Here is a 25,748-nt window from a genome sequence, read left to right as displayed (position 1 = left end):
ACTCCTAATTCTTTCGGGATAATTTATGGTAAATTTTCAAAGTCGCGACAGGGGACCCAGAAACCGTTCTGGTCCTGTCTCACGAGAACTTTAATATTTCTCAGTATACTGCTCATATGGTCGTTTCGTTTCGTCCATATAAAATAGATTCATCAAGGTTCAATTTCATAATTTACTCACTATTTAATTCTACTTCTACTATTTTTAGTGATTTTCAATCTCATCTCACTGCTGCTGTCCGCAACAGTTACTGCAGTAGACTATGCCAATTTCATGAATCTTTCCTTGGCCTTAATCATCCATCATACATGACACAAATTATGGGCACCATATCAAAATTAGAGTTTCTAAGACTCGTGGCTATAGGTTCTAGCATCCCACTCGACGACCACATAGGCCATTTTCACATGGCTTAAAGTTTACAACCCACAATTCGACAAAATATAATAGCCTATACATGCCAAATGTTCTTCAACAACGAAAACAATACCACAAGATTTCAGCCGGTGTGATGACTTCAACGACGGTCCCGATCACGCAAACAATACGAGTCCGAGAGACCTTGTGTTGGGCAAATAATTCCAAGTCGGCTACTCGTTGACCTTCGATTTCCCTTTGTTGGACGCCTCTCCTTTAGGATCTTGAGCTCTTCCTAAGCATCAACCAAGCCGAATCATGCACAAAAGAAATCCCTTCTTCTTCCTCCTTCAAGTCACGGCAATGGAGAATAGAATGAGCAAAATTTTTTTTTTTTTTCCTTGTTCAATACACGGCAATGGGGAGGGGTAACCACACACACACACTTTTTCTTTTGTTTCTCTTCCTACAACACCAATATAATAACAATTCTAACATCAACCATTAGCAAAACATGTTGGAAACATGTTCCCTTGCCCATAACCTTGTCATGGCCGGCCACTCACCTTAGGAAGTGGGTTATTTGACATGCAAGGACAACTATTTTCCCACATGTATTAATAGGCCACCTTACATTTGCCTAGCACATTTCTAAATTTTCTCACATAAGTCCTATTTGAAAAAAATTCACTTACAATTAACAAAATCCAAACATTCAATTTTTACACAAGTGTTTGTACATATAATGGGCATCAACTATGACGGTTAATTATTTTTATAACTCGGTTTAGTGGTCCCGAAACCACTTTCCGACTAGGGTCAATTTTGGGATGTCACATCAAGGCAATTGAAAAAAGTACCTATCTTTGGTTGAATTTTCCTATAACAATAGCTATCAGATGAGTTTAAAGATGGCACCTTATGAAGTATTGTATAGACGTAAATGTCGTACACCGTTGTATTGAATTGAGCTCAAGGAGAATAAGATTCATGGGATAGATTTGATTAAGGAAACCGAGGAAAAGGTGAAAGTAATTCGTGATTGTTTGAAAGCGGCGTTGGATAGACAAAAGTCATATGTGGATTTGAAAAGGAAAGAAATTGAGTATCAAGTTGGTGATAAGGTATTCTTGAAAGTATCCCCATAGAAAAAGGTTTTGAGATTCGGTAGAAAAGGCTTATTGATTGTCTTTGCCGACTGAATTGGAAAAGATTCAAGATGTGTTTCATGTGTCCATGTTGCGCCGATATAGATCTGACCCTTCACATGTGATTATACCGATAGAGGTTGAAATCAGACCGGATATAACTTATGGTGAGGAACCTGTTAATATCTTGGCTCGGGAAGTCAAGCAATTGAGAAACAAAAGTTTTTTTCTTGTAAAAGTTTTATGGCAAAGACATAGGGTTGAAGAGGCTACATGGGAACCCGAGGAGGCCATGAGGAAACAATATCCAAACCTTTTTACCGGTAAGATTTTTAGGGACGAAAATCCTTAAAAGAGGAGAGTTGTAACATCCCAAATTAGGGTTTGGTCGGAACAGTGGTTTTGAGACCACAAATCCGAGATAGAAATAGTTATTATATGATTTTTATGAGGATTATGTTATGAATGCATGCTTGTGTGACAGTTTCATGAAGAAATTCTATGCATAAAATGTCTAATTGCATTTTTTAAGGACCAAATTGAATAAAGTGCAAAACTTGCATTGTAGAAGCTTTAAGCATGAAATTGCTTTAGATTATGAATTAGAGGGTTCTAATTAGCAATTTGATCAATTTCTAAAATTTTGGATAAAAATAGACATGCATAGGAAAAATGTAAAAGAGAAACCCTAAGTGTATTTTGGTCATTTGGTAATTAAAAGAATAAAAAGGGAAAATCAAATTAAAAATGTGTCCATCTTCTTCAAGTGTTGGCCGAATTTCTTAATAGCCATATCTAGGGTTTTTTTCAACATTTCCAAGCTTGATTGTAAGTGCTCCCTAGCCCCGTTTTTAATGTTCTTTGTATTTTTGAAGTTCTTGAAGCATGATCTATCCATTTCTAGCTATATTTTAAGCTAGGGTTCATGCATGAAAATTGACTCATGTACAACATGCATGTATTTTGATGATTAATGGAGGAATATGAATGTTTGAGGCATGATAAACATCTTTTACTAGGCGATTTTTAGTGAAAACCCTTAAACAAGGGACTTGTTTGTAAAAGTGTAAAAGAGAATAGTAATAATGTGAAATAAGAGAAAATATGTAACAGTCTGGTTTAATTCCTAGTTGGAATAGTGGTTTCGAGACCACAAATCTGAGTCAGAGAAATGTTTAAATATTATTTTCTGTGTTTATGATGTGCGTATTAGCATGTGTGAAAGTCTCGTATGAAAATTTGAATGTTTGTGTTCTTAATTTAATAAAAAGGACCTAATCGCGTAAAATGTAAAAGCTGTGTGCTAGATGTTAAAAGTGCTTATTTGATTTGGCTTTATAAAATAGTGGTCCTTATGATGTAAATAAACCATTGGTTTAATGAATGGACAAATATGTACAATAGTTAGTGGAATTTTAATGAAATAAATAAGGTTAAAATTGGTATTTAGTAATTAAGTTATGTTAAATAAAACATATCATAAAATCATCCTTATTATCATCATCATTTTTGACCGAAAATTTGAAAAGAAGAAAGCCAAAGGCTAGGTTTTCATTCGGCTATGGTTGAAGCTTGATTAAGATCAAGAAAAGAGGAATTTGGACTTAGATCGAGGGAAGTCGAAGATTATAGAGTAGATGATCTGAGTCGACAATTTCGAGTACGAGGTATGTTCGTACGTAAAACATGATGTTATAAGTATGTTTTGATGCTTTGTTTATACATAGAATGTATGTACATTTAGTTTGGATGAATACGATGACAAATCAATGGTATTTGGCACTAAGTGTGTGATTTAAACTAACTTTGCCATATGAGGCACTAAATGTGCGATACTGAGATAGCTTCGGTTAATTGAGAAAGCACTAAGTGTGCGGATGTTTAAAGCATTGGTAATCTTTGGAAAGTCTTAAAATATCCTAACAAGAGGTGAGAATGAAAATGAATGAATACAGGAATATTCAGGTAAGAATAATACCTATGTGGTAGATGGTATTATGCATATAAGTTTATTGAATTGGTGTAAACATATAGATGGTGTTGGCATGAAATTGATAGATGAGTTGAGAATTTATAAGTACTTATGTGTTGTTGTTTCATATTTTATATACCGTTAATGATTTTGGTACGAACTTACTAAGCTTTTGAAAGCTTACTTTGTGTGTGTGTTTGCATTGTTTTATAGATATCGAAGCTACTGTGAGCTCGCGAATTGTCAAGAATCATCACCACACTATCGAACCTCATTTTGGTACTTTGAAAATGTATATATTAAAGTATGGCATGTATAGGCTAGAAGTTGTAGGATTAGTTTTGTGATGTATATATTTGGCCATGTGATATGGCTTGGTATGGTTGTGGATATGTCATGGTTTTAGTATAAGATATGTAATGCAATATGATATATTTGATATGTTTTAGTTGGACAAAAGAAATGGTAAATGTTGGTAAGTTTTGGCAAGTTTTAGCATGAAACTGAATGATGTATAGAAAGAAATGTTTTTGTAACAACCCTAACCCGTATCCGTTGCCGAACTAGGGTTAAAGGCATTATCGAAAAAAATCGAAACATTAGCATTCATTTCATAAGCATTGAACCATTAAAGATCAATCATCAATATAGAGTCCTTTATATAGGTTATCAAGACCTTAAACATGTATTAGAAAGGGGACGGGACTAAACTGAACACATACAAAATTTCTCCAAAATTTAAACATTTTTCCAAACAAGTACAGGTCACATGCCCATGTGAACAGGTTGTGTGCCTCACACGGCTTTACACACGCCCGTGTGTCTAGACCGTGACAAAACAGGGCATACATATTGACTTGTTCACATGGCCACTAGACACACCTGTGTACTTTGGCCATGGTCGAATCTGACTTGGGCCACACAGCTAGCCACATGCCCGTGTGCCTTGGCCGTGCTCAAGCCTGACATACAGTTGTAGGGTACCCCAGAGGACACACGGCCGTGCAACATAGCCGTGTGTCGTACACGGCTGAGACACACACCCATGTCTATGCCCATGTGGACAAAAATAGGCCATTTGAACAACCAATTTTCCATCGCAATTCGGGTCACCCTACAAGCAAGGAAACAAACATAATTGCACAACTATTTCAGCCAAAATCCATACCAATCCATACAACATTTATGCCACAACATTATCAATCATTTTCATGCTTATAAACTCAACTCAATTGTGTTAAAACATAAGACCAAATCAATCAAAACATATGGCTTCATAATCTCTAAACTCATGATCAAATCTCATACCAAAAATTGCCAAACTTATCATTTTTCTAAGCCATACATAAGCAAATCAAATAGAACATTTTACATCACATTTCATATACCAAAATCAAAACATAAACACAACCATATCAGGCCATATCACTTGGCTAAAAATAACATTACAAAACCTATCCAAAAATACTTCTAGCCCATACATGCCATACTTTACTAAATACATTTTTGAAAGGTACCTAAATGAGATTCGATAGTGTGGTGATGATCCTCGACGATCCTCGAGCTCACAGTAGCTTCGATATCTATAAAACAATGTGAACACACACAAAGAAAGCTTTCAAAAGCTTAGTAAGCCATATACAAATAAAATATCATTCAAAGCAATTAAATATCATCAAATTAATTATACTTTGAAGACAAATTCTAACTCAAATTTCATATTCATACACTTACCTTTCATTCCCAAATAAGCTATACAAAGCAGACATACCTGATTCGGAATATAACATTTCACATAGCTATTCATTATCTCAGAATGCCTGTTTGAACTGTTCAGAAACATAAGGACACGCGGATAGATCGAAAAGCATATACAATGCCAACGTCCCAGACGTGTTCTTACATGTAATCAAACATCGATGCCACTGTCCCAAATAGGGTCTTACATGAAATCAGATACGATGTCGATGTCCCAAACATGGTCTTACACGTAAAACAAAAGTCACTGCCAATGTCCCAGACGTGGTCTTACATAATAACACATATCAGAATCCTATGTCATGACATATGTATCCTAATTATTCCTAAGGTTTGTACGGGGCTTTTAATACTTTGGAACTTTGCCGATACTTTCTCGAATAGCACTTATTTAGCTCAAGAAATTCATTCATTACAATTTAATATCAAATGAATAATAATAATTCAATTCAAATAAACTTATTTGTATATCGGCTTACCTAGTAGGGATTTGGATAGATGGAATTGGTTACTCAATGACTTTTGACTTTTCCCGATCTAATTCTATATTCTTTAGTTCCCGATCTAAATGAATTCAAATTTAACTTATTCAATCACACATTCATTCAAAACAATTCCCAAACACACATTTAGGGCATTTTGCAAACTAGCCCTCTCATTTTCACAATTTGACACTTTAGTCCCTAATTCATAAAATCACAAAATACACATAATTTGCTTGTACACAAGCTTAGCCAAATTTCAATAAGGTTCAGATAAGTCCATATAGTTCATTTATTTCACATTGTAGTTCCTCAATTTACAAATTTCACAACTTAGCCCATTTTACACAAAATCATCAAAAACATCCAAAGAAAAAACATATAAACCCAACATCAAACTTTCATATTTCATCAGTTAAAAACATAAAGCTCATGAATTCATCCATGTCACATTTCAAAATCATCATCAAAATAAAAAATTGAGGCATGGGCTTGATAGTATATGAAGCAACGATTACAAAAACGCAGAAATTATTAAAAACGGATCAAAAACCATACCTTAATCACAACCACAAGTGCGAAACCCTAAGAGCTTTTATTCTTTCTTTTTCTTTGCTAATTTCGGCTATGAATGATAATGGATGAACAAATTTTAAGCTTTTGTTTTATTAATCGCATATTAATATACATTTTACTAAAATGGCCTTATTAATATCATTTAAAATCAATTAAGTAATGCCCATTTATGTCATTTAATTCATTCAATGGTTAAATAACCTCATAAGGACCTCACAATCATAAAGCCAAGTCAAATAGGCACTTTTAACAAGTAGCAAGCAACTTTTACATTTTACGCGATTAGGTCCTTTTATCAAATTGAGCAAACAAAGAATCAAATTTTAGACGAAACTTTCACATATGCTAATTCACACATCATAAGTATGAAAAATAATATTTAACTATTTTTCTGACTCGGATATGTTGTCTCAAAACCACTATTTCGACTAGGGTCAAAACTGAACTGTTACAATTCTCCCCCTTAGGGATTTTCGTCCCTGAAAATCTTACCGTTAAATAGATTCAGATATTGTCGTCTCATAGCATATTCAGGCTCCCACGTGGCCTCTTCAATACCGTGTCGATGCCACATCACTTTTACTAACGAAATTTTCTTATTTCATAGCTCTTTAACCTCTCAAGCTAAGATACGGATCGACTTTTCTTCGTAAGTCATATCAGGTTGAATTTGAATCTCAGACGGAGGAATCACATACGAAGGATCGGATCTGTATCATCGAAGCATCGATACTTGAAACACATCATGAATCTTTTCTAACTCTAGTGACGTTATAATCTATATGCTACTGGTCCAATACACTCGGTAATCTTATACAGACTGATGAACCTTGTACTCAATTTGCCTTTTCTACCAAACCGAAGTACTTTTTTCCACGGAGATACTTTCAAAAACACTTTATCGCTGATTTCAAATTCAATATCTTTCCTTTTCAAATTCGCATAAGATTTCTGACGATCAGTAGCTATTTTCAAACTATCTCGGATGACTTTTACTTTTTGTTTGGTTTCTTTTATTAAATCAATTCCGTGAATCTTATTTTTCCTGAGCTCAGTCCAATAAAAAGGTGTATGGCATTTGCGACCATATAAAGCTTGGTATGGTGCCATTTTAATGCTCGATTGAAAACTATTATTATAAGCGCAATCGAAGGCAAATACTATTCCCATGTAGCTTCAAACTCAAGAATCTAACATCTTAACATATCCTTAAGTATTTGAATAATCCACTTGGTTTGACCGTTTGTTTGTGGGTAAAAAGCAATACTGAAGTGCAATTTAGTACCCAGAGCATCTTGAAATTTCTTCCAAAATCGTGATGTGAATCTCGGATCTTTGTTTGACACAATAGACAATGGTACACCATGCAGTCTCACAATATCGGAATTGTATAACTCAGCCAACTTATCTAGTGAGTAATCAGATCGAATAGGAATAAAATGAGCTAATTTCGTCAATCAATCTACTACGACCCAAATAGAATCTTTCTTTCTAGGAGATAGGGGCAAACCCGAAACAAAATATATTGTTACTCGATCCCATTTCCACTTCGGAACCATAATCAGTTGTAACAAACCAGAAGACACCTAATGTTTAGCTTTAATTTGCTGACAGATCAAACATTTCGAAACGAAGTTAGAAATGTCTCTTTTCATTCCGTACCACCAGTAATACTATTTCAGATCATTATACATTTTTGTACTACCCGGATACACAGATAACTGACTATTATGAGCTTCACTCAAAATCAACTAAATTAACCCTGGATTTCTCGGGACACAAATTCGATCTTGGAATCTCAAACAATCATCTTCATCTACTCTGAATTTTGAATCAGACTCTAAATCACACTGATCTTGTTTAGCTAAAATCTCATTATCAATCTTCTGAGCTTCAATAATCTATTGTAAGAACAAAGGACTTGCTTTCAATTCAGCTAAAACTGAACCATCATCGGACAGAACTAAATGAGCATTTATTGCACACAAAAGCAAACAACGATTTTCGACTCAAGGCATCACCAACAACATTTGCTTTTCCCAGATGATAATCAATCACAAGTTCATAGTCTTTTAGCAGTTCTAACCATCTTTTTTGTCGCAGATTCAAATCTTTCTAAGTCATCAGATATTTCAAACTCTTATGATCAAAATATACATGACATTTCTCACCGAACAGGTAGTGACACCAAATCTTTAGAGCAAACACAATCACGGCTAACTCAAGATCATGTGTCGGATAGTTCTTTTCGTACGGCTTCAAGTGTCTCGAAGCATAAGCAATGACTTTGCCTTCTTGTATCAAAACACATCCCAGTCTGATCAACGAAGAATCACTACAAATCAACAATTCTTTACTCGATTCAGGTCGTACCAATACCGGGGTTCAGTCAACAAAGTTTTCAACTGATCGAAGCTGTTCTGACACTTTTCAGATGACAAAAATTTCACATCTTTCTGAAGCAGTTTTTTAAAGGAGTCACAATCATCGAAAAACCTTTTACGAATCTTCTATAATAACCAGCATGTCCCAGAAAACTGCAGACTTCAGAGACATTCCTCGGAGGTTTCCAATCCGAAATAGCTGAAATTTTGCTCGGATCAACTCGGATACCAGATGTTGATACAATATGACCCAGAAAACCAACTTCTCGCAATCAGAATTCACATTTACTAAACTTCACATACAACTGTTTATCTCGCAGAATCTGTAGCACTTATCTCACATGCTCAGCATGATCAGATTCATCACGTGAATAAATTAATATGTCATCAATGAATTCAACAACAAATTGATCTAGATACGGTCTGAAGATTCTATTCATCAAATCCATAAAAATAGCAGGTGCGTTAGTCAATCCGAAAGGCATAACTAAAAATTCATAGTGGTCGTACCTCGTTTTGAAAGCAGTTTTCAGAATGTTTGAGTATTTCACTTGTAACTGATAATAGCCTGATCTCAAATCTATTTTCAAAAACACAGCACCTTTCAACTGATCAAATAGATCATCAATTTGTGCCAGAGGATACTTATTCTTGATAGTCACCTTGTTCAACTAACGATAATCGATACACATTCTCATCGTACCATATTTCTTTTTCAAAAAGAGAACCGGAGCATCCTAAGGTGAGAAGCTCGGTCTAGCAAATCCTCTACCGTTAATTCTTGCAACTGAGACTTTAATTCTTTCAGTTGGGTCAGAGCCATTCTATACGAAGCTATCGAAATTGGAGTAGTTCCAGGTACTAATTCAATACTAAATTCAACTTCTCGTTTCAGAGGTAAACCCAGAAGTTCTTCAGGAAATACATCAGGGAAATTATAAACAACAGGTACTGATTCAAATTTCTTTTTTGACACTCTCGAATCAATCACATAAGCAAAATAGGCTTCATAACCCTTTCTCACAATATTCAAAGCTTTCATCAAAGATATCACAGCAAACATTCCATTCAAATCACTAGATTCAATTCTAACTATTTCATCATTTTTGCATCTTAAATCAATAGTTTTCCATTTGTAGTTCACAACAGCATCATGCAAAGTTAACCAATCCATACCCAGAATTATATTAAATTCATCGAAAGGTAACAGCATCAGATCATCCAGAAAACAAATGTCTCGAAACATTAATAGACAATTCTTGCAGACGTTATCAACCAAAACATATCTGCCTAAAGGGTTCGAACTCTAATTACAAATTTAGTAGACTCTACAGGCAAAGTCTTACTATTCACTAAGTTCATGCATATATACGAATATGTTGATCCAGGATCTATTAAAGCAATCACAGAAGTATCATACAGACTAAATGTACCCGTAATCACATCTGGCAATGAAGCTTCCTCACGAGCTTGGATAGCATAGGCTCTAGAAGGTGCACGAGCCTCAAATCTAACAGTTGTATCTTTTGTCCCTCTCTGTCTGCCACTAACATTTCCCATAATTCTAGTAGGTCTACCATAAGAAATATTGTCACTCGGTCTTAAATTTTTCATATTTTCTTGCTTGAAAGATTCAGGGCAATCACGAATAAAATGGTCTAACGATCCATATCTGAAACAAGCCCGATCATACAGTCTACAATTACTGGAATATCTTTTACCACAATGTTTGCACTTAGGCCGATCAGATTTAGCATTTCTGACATTGGTAGTTGATATAGCTAGAGCTTTGAAGTTCAATTGCAATCTAGCACAATCTCTATTCGAATGTCCCACAGTAGCCTTTGAATGGCTATTATCATCTCTAAATTTATTTGATGCAGACTGAAATGATTTGCTCGATGATCTCTTTCGTACCTCTCTAGCTTCAAAATCAGCTTTTCTTTTCTCTTTTCTTAGATCTTCAACTTTACATGCTTGTTCAACGAGCACAACAAATTCTTTAATCTCAAGAATCTCGACTGACAAATGAATATCCTCGTTCAAACCATCTTCAAATCTTTTCCACATTATTACTTCAGTAGATACACATTCACAAGCATACTGACTCAGTCTTACAAATTCCCGCTCGTATTTTGTGATAGATATGCAACCTTACTTAAGCTCAAGAAACTCTTTATGTTTCTGATCAATGAATCTCTGACTGATGTATTTCTTTCGAAATTAGACTTGGAAGAAATCCCAGGTGACTCACTCACTCTGAACTACCGATATCAAAGTTTTCCACCAGTGGTATATTGTATCTCTCAGAAGTGAAGCGACACATTTTATACATTCCTTAGGATTCAAAGACAATTCATCAAACATTCTGATCATGTTCTCTAACCAGAACTCGACCTTTTCATCATCATCATTCGTTCTAGCTCAGAACTCTTCATCCCCATACTTTTTAATCTTATCTACCGAATGCTTACTGAACCAGATTCACTGATGGCATAACAGGAGCTTGTGGTGAATTACCCGGGGGTGGAGGTTGCTGAACAGCCAGATTGGTTCTAATATATTGGCTAAACCAATCATTCATCATCTGATAGAAGGCTTGTCTAGCCTCACCTTCAATCGATCACTAACACATTAGACTTACGAATTAGACTTACGAATTAACGATAACTAACACATTAGACTTACGAATTAACGATAACTAACATAAATCCACGTCAACTAACCCAATCATCATACAAGTTAGTCATTTACGCACGAGGGCCAAAATAGTCATTTAACACTCTAGGGGCAAAATGGTAATTTTACCCCAGAAGGGTATCTCGGTAATTCTACCCTACAAGGGTATTTCAGTATTTCTACCCTACAAGGGTATCTCGATAATTCTATCCTACAGGGGTATTTCGGTAATTCTACCCTTCAGGGGGATTTCGGTAATTCTACCCTATAGGGGTATTTCGGTAATTCTACCTTACAGGGGTATTTTAGTAATTCTACAACTTATCCACTTGGGCCTACGGACCCATTGGGACCACATTGGCCATTTCACCATCATGCCTGAAATAGCCGCCCCATCGCTAGAGTAATGAGAAATACACACCTGTTAGGAGACTGCAGTTAATCCGCGCTCCAAACACTCTTAGCTGATGCCCAACCCAAATGAACACGTCACAAAGCGAAAGGGATCAGCCAAGAAGGGTATGCCTACTCTCCTCATGGTTTGCTCTATTTAAAGCCAGCTTTCTATCTACTCTTATGTTAGCTTCCCGATGTGGGATCCCTCCATCAACAGAGTTTAAAACTAACACCAACTCTTGCCGTCCCAACATAGCAAAATAATCAGCCTCTGCGTGCCAAGGGATTCGAACCAAAGTCCTCTCACATGCCAACTCACGCCACCACCACTAGGCCATCAACTCATTTGTGTCATAAATCCAACACATTAAACTTTAAAGCGCACCTACTTGCTTCCAGATTTATTGAAAAGAAAAACCAAAATATATTGCAAGAGCCAAGATTGAACCTTGGACCCCTTGCTTCCTCTATGGCGTCACTTCCTTGTCCTCTAAGTGGCGCCACCTTGCCACTGCACCACACTCCTTTTTGTGTCATCTTTTACCCATTTACTCTTAAAAGCCCAAACGCCAATTGCATCACCTGTTCATAAAATTAAAATTCCGAAGACTACCACAGATTTAACTTAAGTTTGGGCCTTCCAGAGGCCTACTAACCTACTAAAATATATATATTAACCAACCAGAACACACACAAATTTTAAAAATCAGAGAAACACAAAAAACCCAAAAATTGAGGCGTTACACGTAGTTGTTAGGAAATACTCGAGGTAAGTTTTAAGTATTTAAATATAAGTTATTTGTGAATGAATCATGATATGTCACGAGTACATAGATATACATGCATAAAGCCGAATGGTATGCATGAAAGTGAAAAAAGGAAATTGTTATGATCATATTGTCGTAAGTTATATTCATGAGATGGAAGATATGTAATGGTAAATTAAGAAGCAATAGTTGATAGTTATTAAGTACTTATACGTGAATGAAGTCTTAGTGGACTAATGTGATTAACTTGTGTAAAATGCATAAATACAAGAAGTGCATATATTATGATTTTGTGAAATTTATATTCAAATTATTATTCAGGCCTATGGCTCAGCAAGCTTTTAGCTGGTGAAATTGTTTCGGGCCATGAGCCTAGCAGGCATAATGCCGGTGAATGAGTTTCGGACTTAATGTCTAGCAGGCCTTGTGCCAGTTTTAAGTTCAGGTTTATACCTAGCAGGCTAATTGCCGGTGAAATAACAAAAGTCTATGAATATGAGATTTATGCTATACGGCATCTAGATTCATTCGATAGATTAAATTGTCCAGGTACGTATAAATTGTTTATGCATATGAGGATAATGTGAATTAAATTACGAAGTGAAACGAGAAGTATATGAAATGTGGTTGTGTATATTTATATTTGGCCATTTTGAATTTAGTACATGAAAGTATATGTTATATATGTGATTATGATCATTGAAATTATATGTGAATGCAGTGCTCTAAATTAACTCTATAAAGTCGAATCAAAGAATTACTTCGAGTCATTTAGATGGTGTGATTATGTAATTCAAACTTTGAAGAAATGATAAGTCAACAAAATGGATTTAATGTGGCTATGCATATCCGGCTAATTAGTGTTGCATTTCGAATATGTTATATGTGAATAATGTGCATAAATAAGTTTTGTTGTTTAAAATACTTAAGACTTACCAAGCTTAATTGCTTACTATGAATGTTTTTGTGTTTGTCCTATTTTATAGATCTTGTTTGAAAGCTACGAGCTCAGAGATTCAAGTCCAAAGTCATCCACACTATCGTCACTGTTTTGGTACTTTTTGATAGTTTATATTTTAAAAGATGGCATGTATAGGCTTAGCTCTCTTTTGAAACAAGTTATATTTTGAAATTGTAAATATTCTAGCCATGCGAAAATGGCTTGCTTAATTCCTAAACATGAGTATATGGTTCAATGGACTTATGTGTCAATTATTTTGAAATTTATTAGTTATTTTAATTTGGTTAAAATTTGTTCATGGTTGGAAGATCAAAGAAACTATATTTTATGCATGATTGATTATGAATGGCTAGTCTGATCTGTCTTCTGATAGGTAATACCTTGTGAATCTATTCCGACAATGGATGAGGGTCATAGGGTGTTACATACATAGTTATTCGTTTATCGAAATGCCTGTTGAACCGTACAGAATCAAATAAGATACGCGGATAACTCGAAAAGCTCGTACAATGCCAACGTCCCAGATATGGTCTCACATGTAATCAAATAAGGATGCCACTGTCTCAGACAGGGTCTTACACGAAATCAAATATGATGCCAATGTCCCAGACATGGTCTTACATGTAAATCTCAAACCGATGCCAATGTCCCAGACGTGGTCTTACATGAAATCACATATCGAAAATCCCATGTCATGACATATGTATCCTAACTATTCTTATGGTTCGTACGGGGCTTTCGGACATCATCACATTATCAAAACTTTCTTAATTTCACATACTCAACTTCTATAACCATTCATCACAATTCAATATCATATAATCATGAATAAATCAATCCAAACCCATTTATTTGTATATAGACTTACCTCATACGGAAGTGAACAGAAACAAATAGCTATTCAACGATTTTTGACTTTCCCCGATCTAATTTTGTTTTCTTTGGTTCTTGATCTAAACACATTCAAATTTGACTTATTCAATCTCACATTCATTCAAATCAGTCCAAATACACATATTTAGGGCATTTTACAAATTAGCCCTCACATTTTCACATTTTAACACATTAGTTCTAATTCATAAAATCACAAAATGCACATAATTTCTTTTCACACATGCCTAACCGAATTTTCCTTTAGCTCATTTAAGCCCACATATTTCATTTATTTCACATTTTAGCCCCTCAATTTCTCATTTCTACTATTTAGTCCAAAATACTCAAATTCGTCAAAAATCCCAATACAAAACATAGTAATCTAACACATATCTTTCATTTTCTATCATCAAACTTCATAAAACTCACATTATCAATAATGGCACATATTAAAATCATCATCAAATTCTGAAATTGAGGCATGGGCTTAATAGAACAAAAAACAATGATCACAAAAACATAAATATTATCAAAAACCGAACAAAAAATGGACCTTTAATCAAGCTTGGAAGTAGCCGAATATCAAAACATATGAGCCCTAGCTTTTCTTTCTTCAATTCTAGCAAAGATGATGATAAATAGGCTAATTTTTAACTTTGTTTTATTTAAGCTATATTATTAACTAGTTTACGATTTTACCCTTGCATTATAACATTAAAATTCATCCATTTTAAGGTCATTCATGACCAATCCCACTAACCATGGTCAAATTATAAAATAAGGGCCTTTTCTTTAATAAGCCATAACAAATAGGCACACTTAACAAATAGAACACATCTTTTGCATTTTCTGCGATTAGGTCCTTTTATTGAATTAAGCACACAAACGATCAAATTTTTACATGAAACTTTCACACATATTAATTCACATATTATAAGCACGGAATATAATATTAAAATATTTTTTTGACTCGAATTTTTTGTCCCGAAACCACTATTCTGACTAGGGTCTAAACCGGGTTGTTACACATTTAGCATGGTGTTTCCGTCCAACATAGGAAATAAATAGCTCATGTTCATGCAACTTTATAATAAGCTATTTATTAAATCAACTTCATTGTCCCACTTCACAATTAAATATAACACATTAATAAATAACATGAAATAATTTAATTTATGCACAAAATTATTGTAATAGAGCACAAATTTGTATATTTTATAAATTCATGCCCATTATCGATGTTTAAGAAAAATTCACTAAATTAATTAAAAAATATTTGGGATTAATATTATTTTTAAGTACAAAGGTGGTAAAAGCTACTAGAAAAAACCTATACAAATTAGAGTTTACAAGGATCTTCTTTGAAATATCGTAGTTGTAACAACTCGTTTTTCATTGTTGTCGAAAACAGTGATTTTGGAACCACAAATTCGACGAGTAAGTTCAGATAATTAGTATTTAAATTATACGAGTCAATAATAATTTTTAAATTGAATTTTGATTTGATGAATTGAACTAATTGAATTAAAAGTTAGCATAAGTGGTTTGGTTCAAAAGTCAATTGGTTATTGAAAATGAAGTATTAGGACCTCGTTTCTATAAATTAAAGTCGTAAATATTTTTATTAAATATTGACAGAGTTGTATTATATGTGAATTGAAGTTTGGTCGGGTAATTTTGATCATTTAATATTAAATTAAGGTAAAAGAATTAATTTGTAATAGAGGTAAAAGTTATCCATTGTACATTTTAAAATATCTAAGGGATTAATTTGGCAATTAGACCATTTCCAAAAGTCCAAGTGGTGGTGGATGGCAGTCATTCCACTAACCTTTGAGATATTTTTTGATTAAGCCCTAATTAGTTTAAGGTTAAATTGTAATTAAGTTATTTAATTAGAATTTAATATAATTGAAGGACAAACTATGTGGTTGGACCTTCCTTAGATGGCCTAATAATTGGAATGATGTGGAATTATCTAGATTGTGGTAAATTACATTTAGATCCTAATTAATTAAAAAAGACTAAATTGTAAAGGTTGAAAAAGATGGTTTTATTAATTAAAAAGGGGAAATTAAAGGACTAGAATGCTAATTAAGCCATTAATGGCTATAATGGACGGTTTATGTGATTAATTACATGAATTTTTAATTAAAATCAAATGACTTAATGGAAATTTTGTAAATAAGCTAAGAATTTTCAAATTAAAAGTTAAAATGAAACATTTTCTTCTTGTTTCTTCTTGAACAAAAACTGAATAGCCATTTTTGAAGGGGTGAAAGCTTCGGTAAGCTAGGGTTTTCCAAATAAGTAAGTAAACCTCGTCCATTTTTTAGTAATTTTTATGTTTTTGAGCTTGTATTAGCTTAATCTAGCTAACCCGAGGATAAATTTTAAAAATTTTCAAATGTTTTGGATTATGTCATTGATGATTTTAAGTTATTCATAAAGTTTTATGAAAGATTATTGAGTTTTGTTGTTAGTTAGGAGTATTTTGTAAAGTAGTTTTTGATGATTTTAACGTTTAAGGACTAAATTGTTGAAGTGGTAAAATTACTTATACTTGGTGTGTAATAATTGCAAAGAGGGGTTGAATGGAGACCTTTGAATAAACGGTCAAGGTGGGTTTTAAATAAAAATAGTTAAATTACATATTTTGGGCTTAGGAACTAAATTGTATAAAAGTAAAATGTTGGGGGTAATTTTGTAAAAATGTCAAAAAAGACTTAATTGCATAAAATGAATTAATTTTTCTGTTAGAGTTACTGAATTGAATGGAATTATTATTTTAGATCAAGAACGAGTGGAAAATCGAGAAAAGGAAAAAATTACAAAATAGCCCTTGTACTTTGTCGTTGCTGCAATTTAGTCTTGAAAGTTCATACGGTTTAAATTTAATACATTTTTAAATGTATTATTTTCCTTAAGTGTATAATGTTTTAATTATATTGATGTGTAAAATTGAAAATGAAAATAATGAATTGACACAATGTCGATCATTGATTGAGCAATTCTAATTCGTTACTGCAAATTAGTCCTGTAAGTTCATTCGGTTTGTAATTTAATGTCTATATGAAGTGTATGGTGATATGATATGAAATAGTGGATATTAATTGTTCTATTGATGATGTAAATTTGTTTGGAAAATGTCAATGAATTTCAGTACTTGGGCTGGATGAACGAGAGATAGAGTACAGCTGAATGATGGCGTGTTATGTAGGGTTGGAGTAGAGATTGATATGGCATGCTTTTTATATTCTTTTCAAGTATACCGGGTTTCAGTATTTGTTACAAACTCTCGTGTTATACTATCTTTTTCTGGCGTGTTATGGGGGTAGATGTATAGCCTATGGGCTAGGCACTTAGTATCGAGGCGTGTTATAGGTTGGATTACCTCTCACGAGCTTTTGGCGTGTTTCAGTTGGACTACTTGTGTACTTGTATCTGTAAGTCATTCATCAGGTTTATTAATAACTTTGAATGGCATGACAGGTACTTGACATCTTGAATTGACTCCGTTGTGGATATGTATGTTTTCCTGAAGATTATTATTTCAGCTTTGAATTGAAATATGTAATTTACCTGTTTGCAATTGTGGATGATAGGAAACATGTGTTGTTGAATAATTTTTTATTTCATTGTTATATTTACTTCGGTAAGATTTATTGTTTTTGTCCGTCGAACTTACTAAGCTTCAATAAGCTTACTTGTGTTAATTTCTTTTTCTTGTAGATACTTTTGAAGGTTGGATGATTGGATTAGCACTCAAGTCACACTATCAATTCGATTTTGATAGTTTTTGAACGTTTATTTTGGATTATATGGCATGTAATAGGCTTGTTATGTCATTAGTTTTGTTTTGGTATGTAAATATACAAAGTGTGCCTAAATGCAAGTTGAAAACATAAGCATCATTACAATGATTTTGATGTTCATTTGGTAAATGTTTAGTTGATATCTTATTATGAGTTATGAATGATGGAAATGTCTTTGGTACAAACTTTTAGCATATGTATGACTAATAGGTTATATTGAATCGTTGTGAATTGAGGTGCTTATGATAGGCATATTGGTTAGAAGTTTAAGTGGTGTGAATTGGTATGTTTTTGGTTGATTATTTTTATTGTTGTATAAGTGTGTGTACTTGTGGTACCATTGAGGGTAGCATATTGGTTAGGCTATTAAGATGGATGAATAAGCATGATTTGAGCATCTTTAATAGCATTTTGAATAGGTTTAATGGTTGGCAAATGGATTGCTTAGTGTCCAAGAAATCCTGAAATGGTAAACTTGATGTTTAAAGTTCATTTAGGTGCACACAGCCTGAGACACGGGCTGCCACATGATCATGTGCTATACACGGTCTGCGACACAACTGTGTGTATCAAGTCAGAAAGTTACATGGCTTACAACACATTCATGTGAACTAAGTCAATGAGTTACACAGTTGAAGGCATGGGCTGGGACACGACCGTGGGTCCAAACTTTGATAATAGTCTGGGGCGTTCCATACGGCCGTGTGTCCCATGTTTTTGAAATTTTCATATTTTACTGAAATCTCCTGATTTGTTCCAAATTAGCCCCTGAGGCTTTTAAAATTAATTATTTAGTGCCTAAAGCTCGATTTAAGCCTCAAAAATGTATGTTATTATTGTAATTGATTTAATTTATGGTGTTTGAAATTTTATAGTGTAATGATCATGATTTTATCTATTTATTTCTGTTAACTTGTTGTAGCACTCCTGTCCTATTCCAGCGGTGGATAAGGGTTAGGGGTGTTACAGTAGTACTCCCAATTGAGCACCAACTATGTATATCACAACTCTCTTGGGTGAGGCCTAGGGTGGACGAAAACACCTAAGATACTGAAGAAAGTGAACGCGTACAATTAAAGCAGCATAAACTCAAGAAGGGGCTCCCAACACCAGAAGTTCCTCATCTCCAATTCCAGCACTTCCAACAGTACCTACAATGCTAGAGGAAGATATGGCTATAACACCCAAAACCCAACCTAGACGTTATGACCGAATCTCGAAAGTTACATTAACAACACTAAAAATTATTTGCTTATTGAAAATAACTAGGTTTGAGTTGCTTTGAGAAAACTTAAAAATTTAAAGGTCGACTAATTTTATTTCTTTGAAAAATTCTTAATAAAACATGTTTACTTGAAAAAGGTGGCAATTTTTCGAAATATTGTTTTAGTTATTTAAAACAAAAAATTTTGCATTATAATTAAAATATGATTTTTATAAAGAACTTGCAATAATTTTCATAAAACTATTTAGAAAATTTATAAGTTATTATTTTTAAAAAAATCGAGTAAAACAAAAATAAATTAGATAAAATTCCAAAATAAAAATACTTAAATTCTCATAATTTATATGTATGTATGATAATTCTAAAATTATAAAAATAAATCACAACCCAAAATTAAAGTAAAATCCAAAATCCAAAGTCCACAAACCAAAATCCAAATAGTTTTAAAATTCATTAATATCCATAAGACAAAATCATCTGAGAGGCTCCACCGAATGTAGAATCCAAGTCCTGTGTTTGAGTGTTACGTGAAAGGTTAAAACACTAAGGGGGTGAGCTTTTTAAGTCCAGTACGAGATTAACATAAACTCAATCACAAACATATAAACAATACATTATATAGTCTTAATAATCATATCAATTTCATATAATTAAATATTTCACACTTATATTATGTAAGATCATGTCAATGCACATTTCATAAAACGATGCAGATTTTAAGATCACATATATACACATGGTATCAAAATTTCACATTTTATAAATCATGTGAAAATCACGTATGTCATAAGATCACCTAACATGAGAATGAGATTTTCATACTTTTCATATCAATAATAATTATCAAGATCACACAACATGCTTTTCACAACATATACGGTTTGGAATCACTTACTTGACATAGTCCACATTGATGAATTTTATCTCTCATGATGGATACATAAAGTATTCTCATCAAACATAATAATAATTTTAACAATATATATAACATAGATTTATTTTTGTTTAGTGTTAAAACACACATTTGATCATAGATCTGATGTGCAATAACTCTTAAGAAGGCCCACACTTGGATCTAACAATTACATTACCTATTCAACAACAATTGGCGATCTTACATTGATGACAGTTGTTATTAAGGTTGACACAATAGTCAATATCACTCGGATTAGTAATTTTGATTCCAACATTAATGGTCTCCAGGGTTGGTGTCAATTGACCCTTCAATAAACATGACATACGAGAGGTTAAAACACAAGAAAAATAATTCACTATAGCTCTTAAGAGTATTCGACCAAGAGAAAAAGTAGGGAGGAGAAAAATATTTCTACTCACCCTTTAAACTTACACTATCTTGGTTCAAACAAGAGGATCGATGGATCGTTTTGATCATGAATCAGAGAGAAAGAATGATCTAAAGAGGAGGATTATTTTTGAAAATAAGTCCATGAAAAAGTTTAGGATTAATAATTAATTAAAAATAAAAAGTGCTGAATTTTTTATGGCTAAAAAAAGAATAATGAAGGCTGAAAATGAAGAAGAAATGAGGAAGAAACCACAATAGTTGGCAGTGGTGCTACGGAAATAGCAACGACAGTCTGGCAGTGGAGAAAGAAAAGAGGATATGGATTCAATCACTCACTTAATGGAGAAGTGTAACAGCCTGATTTTGGGCCTAGTCGAAACAGTGGTTTTGAAACCACTATTTTGGGGCCAGAGAAATTATTTTTAATGATATTTTATGTGTTATAGCATAATTATATGAATGCATGAAAGTTTTGGTGAAATAATTTTAGCGATTTTATGCTTAATTGCGAAAAAGGACTAAATCGCATAAAGGGAAAAAGTTTTGTTTTGCTAGCTAAATATGTTAAATAGCTAGAGAAAAAATATTTGGGGTGTTTAAAGTGCAAATAGACCCTAAATAGGGTGCTTGGCCGGCCATAGAGAGAAAGAGTTTGAAAAGTCAAAGTTGTGGGTATTAGGTAGCTTTTTTTGGCATTAAAATAGAACAAAAAGAAAAAGATGTCATCTTTTCATCTTTCTTCCTTCCCCCACCGAAAATACCAAAAAAATAGGGGTTTTGAAAGCTCAAAATTTCAACAACTTCCGTCCCTTTCAAGTAAGTGATTTTGATGACTTTTTTTTGATGATTTTTACATTTTCGGGACCCCTAAAGCTTAATCTAGCTATTGAGAGGGCTATTTTGCAAAATGGTTGAGAGTTTAGGGTTTTGACATGAAATATTTTGTGTTCTTAACTGAAATTTTATGGAAGAATATGAGTCTTGGTTGTGTAATAAACAACTTTTGTGGCAGGATTTTCATGGAAATCACCTAAAAGGGCCATTTTGTAAAAATTATAAAATAGGTTGTAATTGTGTGAAATAGTGGAAATTTGGGGTTGTCATAAGAGTAATAATTGGTCAGTTAGGATTGGCTAATAAGGAAATTTGATAAAAATCGATTTCTGGGCCTAAGGGTAAAATGGTCATTTTGCGAAAAATGCGAATTTTGATTGTCCAAATTTATCTAGTGATTAAATGAGTGAATTTCATCATGTTAGATAAAGAAAATCAAGATTTGGGCTTAAATCGAGAAAGTGCGTGGTTAAGGACAAAAAGAGAATAATTAGCCGAAATTGCAATGGAGCTAAGTCCATGTGATTAAATGAGCATGATATTTATGCCATTTTTATTATACTTAAAAATATATCTTGCCATGATTGTATTAAAGTTTAGGTTGATGATATTGTCTATGAGAAAGTGTTGTCAAATGTAAATAACATTTATGCGTTGATTGGATGCTTAGAGATTTGATGGAATATGATATTCCATTGAAACGAGTAAGTTGTATGTAAATAGTACAAATATATTGTTATTATATGTGTTTAAATTGATATAGCATTAATTTCTTGGTTGTGGAAATGATTATGTTTGATGAATATTGAGATAGTAGAATTCTCGTTTGAACCTTAAGAAATAATTTGGATATTCATTCCATAACATTCAGGTTATTTGTATGCCAGTGTAAGACATGTATGGGACATGCATCGGCCTCGAGATGTAAGCCAGTGAAAGACATGTCTGGGACACACATTGGCTACGTGATGTGTCAGTGTAAGACCATGTTTGGGACATGGCATCGGCACTGATACGTGAGAGCTAGTGTAAGACCATGTCTGGGAAATGGCATCGACTTGATGAATGAGCCAGTGTAAGACCATGTTTGGGACATGGCATCAGCATTATACCCTATGTTTGAGGCTTTGTGAATATCCGATAGCTTTCTGAATGGTTCAACAGTGAGAGTTACGGTATAAGCTAAATGAGAAAGGTTATGAGCATATTGTGAGTGGTACAGGTACTTACATGAAATTGATGAGATGTGAATTCAATTCATGTTATATGATTAGTAAGGAATGAATATGAGCATGTTGAGTAACACAGGTATGTATGCCAAGCTCATGAGAAATGATTTCAGTTTATGATGCACATTTGGTGAAGATGTAAATAAGTAATTCATGCCTACGAGAATGATTTTGTGATGACCTTGTGATTATAGGTCTATACTTATGATGTATGAATATGTAACCTTACCAATGTGGTAAAAATGGTCATCAAAATGAAAAGTCTTATGAATGTGAAATAAGAAATCTAGGCTAGGTATTGTATGAGTAGATGCATTACTTGTAAGAGGACATTTAATGTTAAGGATATGTCTTCAAAAAGAGTGTTTAATCACTAAAATGATGCCATGATTTGCGACTTTGTTGTGCATAAGGTTGTAAGAGATTTTAAGTAACATGAAAATTTGGAAAATAGCCTAAGTGTTGGCCACACTGGCTGAGACACGGTCGTGTGTCTCAACCGTATGAGGGGCACGGCCTGGAGATATGGGCGTGTGGTCCAGCCGTGTGGTTCAATGTGCATGCTGACATCATAAACATAGAGTTACACGACCCGAGGACACGGGCGTGCCAAAGGCACACGTGCATGTCCCTATGTCCACACGGGCGTGTGACCCTGTTTCATGAGAAAATTTTTTAAGTTTTCCTGAAACTTCTCAAAGTTCTCAGTTTAGTCCCGAAGCAATTTCGATGAATGTTTTAGGCTTCGTAGACCCAAATAAGGGACGACGTGCATGTGTTTGAAAGGTTTTGAATTAAAAGAGATTTTATGGTCTGGTTTTTGCATGAATGTGTATGTTTAAGTTCGGTAATGCCCCGTATTCTGTTCCGGCAGCAGACATGGCTAAAGGGTGTTACAAGAAGAGAAAAAAATTGAAGAAAATAGGTGGTGTTGCATGGTGGTTGCCACGGTGGTGGAGGGTAGTGCTAGGTGCGGCGTTGGAGGAAAAATGAAAAGAGAGCGGTGTCATGCAATGGTTCGATGACGAAGTGATGGCGATGCAAAGGTAAGAAATCGATGGAGGAGAAAAAAATATAGCAAAAAGTAGGAGGTTGAAGGTTAAACAAAAGAGAGAAAATAGAGAAAATAGAGAGAATGGGAAGGACTATATGGTGGTGCGACAATGAGAGGAGGAGAGTGATAGGATGGATTGTAACACCCCTAACTCGTGACCGACGCCGGTGTCGGACACGAGGGGTTAACGAGACAAATCCTCTTAAAGTACCGACCAATTTGGCATTTCTGGACAGGCTGGAAAACTGCATCACCGTCACCTTAAAAATCATATCTCGAGTTCCAAAACTCGGAAACTGGTTTCGTAAATTTTCCCTGAATTTAGACTCATATACCCATCCATGGATTTATTTTTAGAATTTTTGGTTGGGCCAATTGGTACAGTTTATTAGTTAAAGTCACCCATGTTACAGGGATCGACTGCTCTGACCTCCGCGCGTTACAACTTGAATATCTTTCTGTACAGGGCTTTAATACTGGTGCCGTTTGTTTCTAATGAAACTAGACTCAAAATGGAATCTGTACATATAAGGCATGACTCCTAATTCTTTCTGGATAATTTATGGTAAATTTTCAAAGTCGCGACAGGGGACCCAGAAATCGTTCTGGCCCTGTCTCACGAGAACTTTAATATTTCCCAGTATACTGCTCATATGGTCGTTTCGTTTCGTCCATATAAAATAGATTCATCAAGGTTCAGTTCCATAGTTTACTCACTATTTAATTCTACTTCTACTATTTTTAGTGATTTTCAATCTCATCTCACTGCTGCTGTCCGCAACAGTTACTGCAGTAGACTATGCCAATTTCATGAATTTTTCCTTGGCCTTAATCATCCATCATACATGACACAAATTATGGCCACCTTAACAAAATTTGAGTTTCTAAGACTCGTGGCTATAGGTTCTAGCATCCCACTCGACGACCACATAGGCCATTTTCACATGGCTTAAAGTTTACAACCCACAATTCGACAAAATATAATAGCCTATACATGCCAAATGTTCTTCAACAACAAAAAACAATACCACAAGATTTCAGCCGGTGTGATGACTTCAACGACGTTCCGAGCACGCAACAATACGAGTCCAAGAGACCTAAAATGGGTGACAAGAAAACACCGAGTGAGTTTACAACTCAGTAAGTCATAAGCATTCGTCAATCCACTGATAAAGTTACTACTACATGTACAACAAATGAGGCTAGGTACTCGTCCATATCGAATCTATACCATAATACCTCGAACCTTTCGGTCCAATCTCGTACCAATTCATACATCCACATTTCATATTCTACACAACAAGATAATCAAGCATTTTTACACATTAACTCAATTTCCAGCACAACCATACAATTTCAATCATCACATAGATTTAAGGCTTACCAAATTCAACCCCGAGCATGAACATATTTTCTATTCGTCAAGAGCTCGAGGTACTTACCCGATCCGCTGTCCGGGATTAGCTCGATAATGTCGCACACTCAGTGCCAATTGTAATGCAAGAACATATAGTGAATCCGCACACTTAGTGCTATATGTATTCAACTCGCACACTTAGTGCTATATAATCAAACTCGCACACTTAGTGCTGTACAATTTAAACCCGCACACTTAGTGCCAATCTTGTCACCGTGTCCATTTATACCCGCACACTTAGTGCCGAGACCAATACCTTATGTATTTTGCTGCCTTTATACATTCAACAATGGCATCATTCCATACACATACATTTCCATTTACACACCAACTCATTTAAACACATTTGCATATATATATATTGATCATTTAAATCAACACCAAATATACGCTTAATGACTTACCTTGTGTTGGGTAAAACAGTCCAAGTCGGCTACTCGATGACCTTCGTCTTTCCCTTGCTTGATTCTCCTTCTTTAACTCCTTGAGCTTAATCAATAAATCAACTAGTTTAA

At 34.3% G+C, this 25,748-nt stretch overlaps 1 long non-coding RNA gene across 1 annotated transcript; it reads right to left on the bottom strand.

Annotated features, from left to right (window-relative positions):
* Positions 1 to 269: 269 nt before the first annotated feature.
* Positions 270 to 25,748, bottom strand: LOC128291685 (uncharacterized). The gene is made up of 2 exons (XR_008281505.1): positions 25,638 to 25,748; positions 270 to 561 (listed from the first exon to the last, which is right to left on the bottom strand). It is a non-coding gene; the product is annotated as an uncharacterized LOC128291685 (long non-coding RNA).

Source organism: Gossypium arboreum, chromosome 4, assembly GCF_025698485.1.
Source record: "Gossypium arboreum isolate Shixiya-1 chromosome 4, ASM2569848v2, whole genome shotgun sequence".
NCBI lineage: Eukaryota > Viridiplantae > Streptophyta > Magnoliopsida > Malvales > Malvaceae > Gossypium > Gossypium arboreum.
Note: the sequence above shows the minus strand (reverse complement) of the source record. Positions and strands in the feature narration are given on the sequence as shown.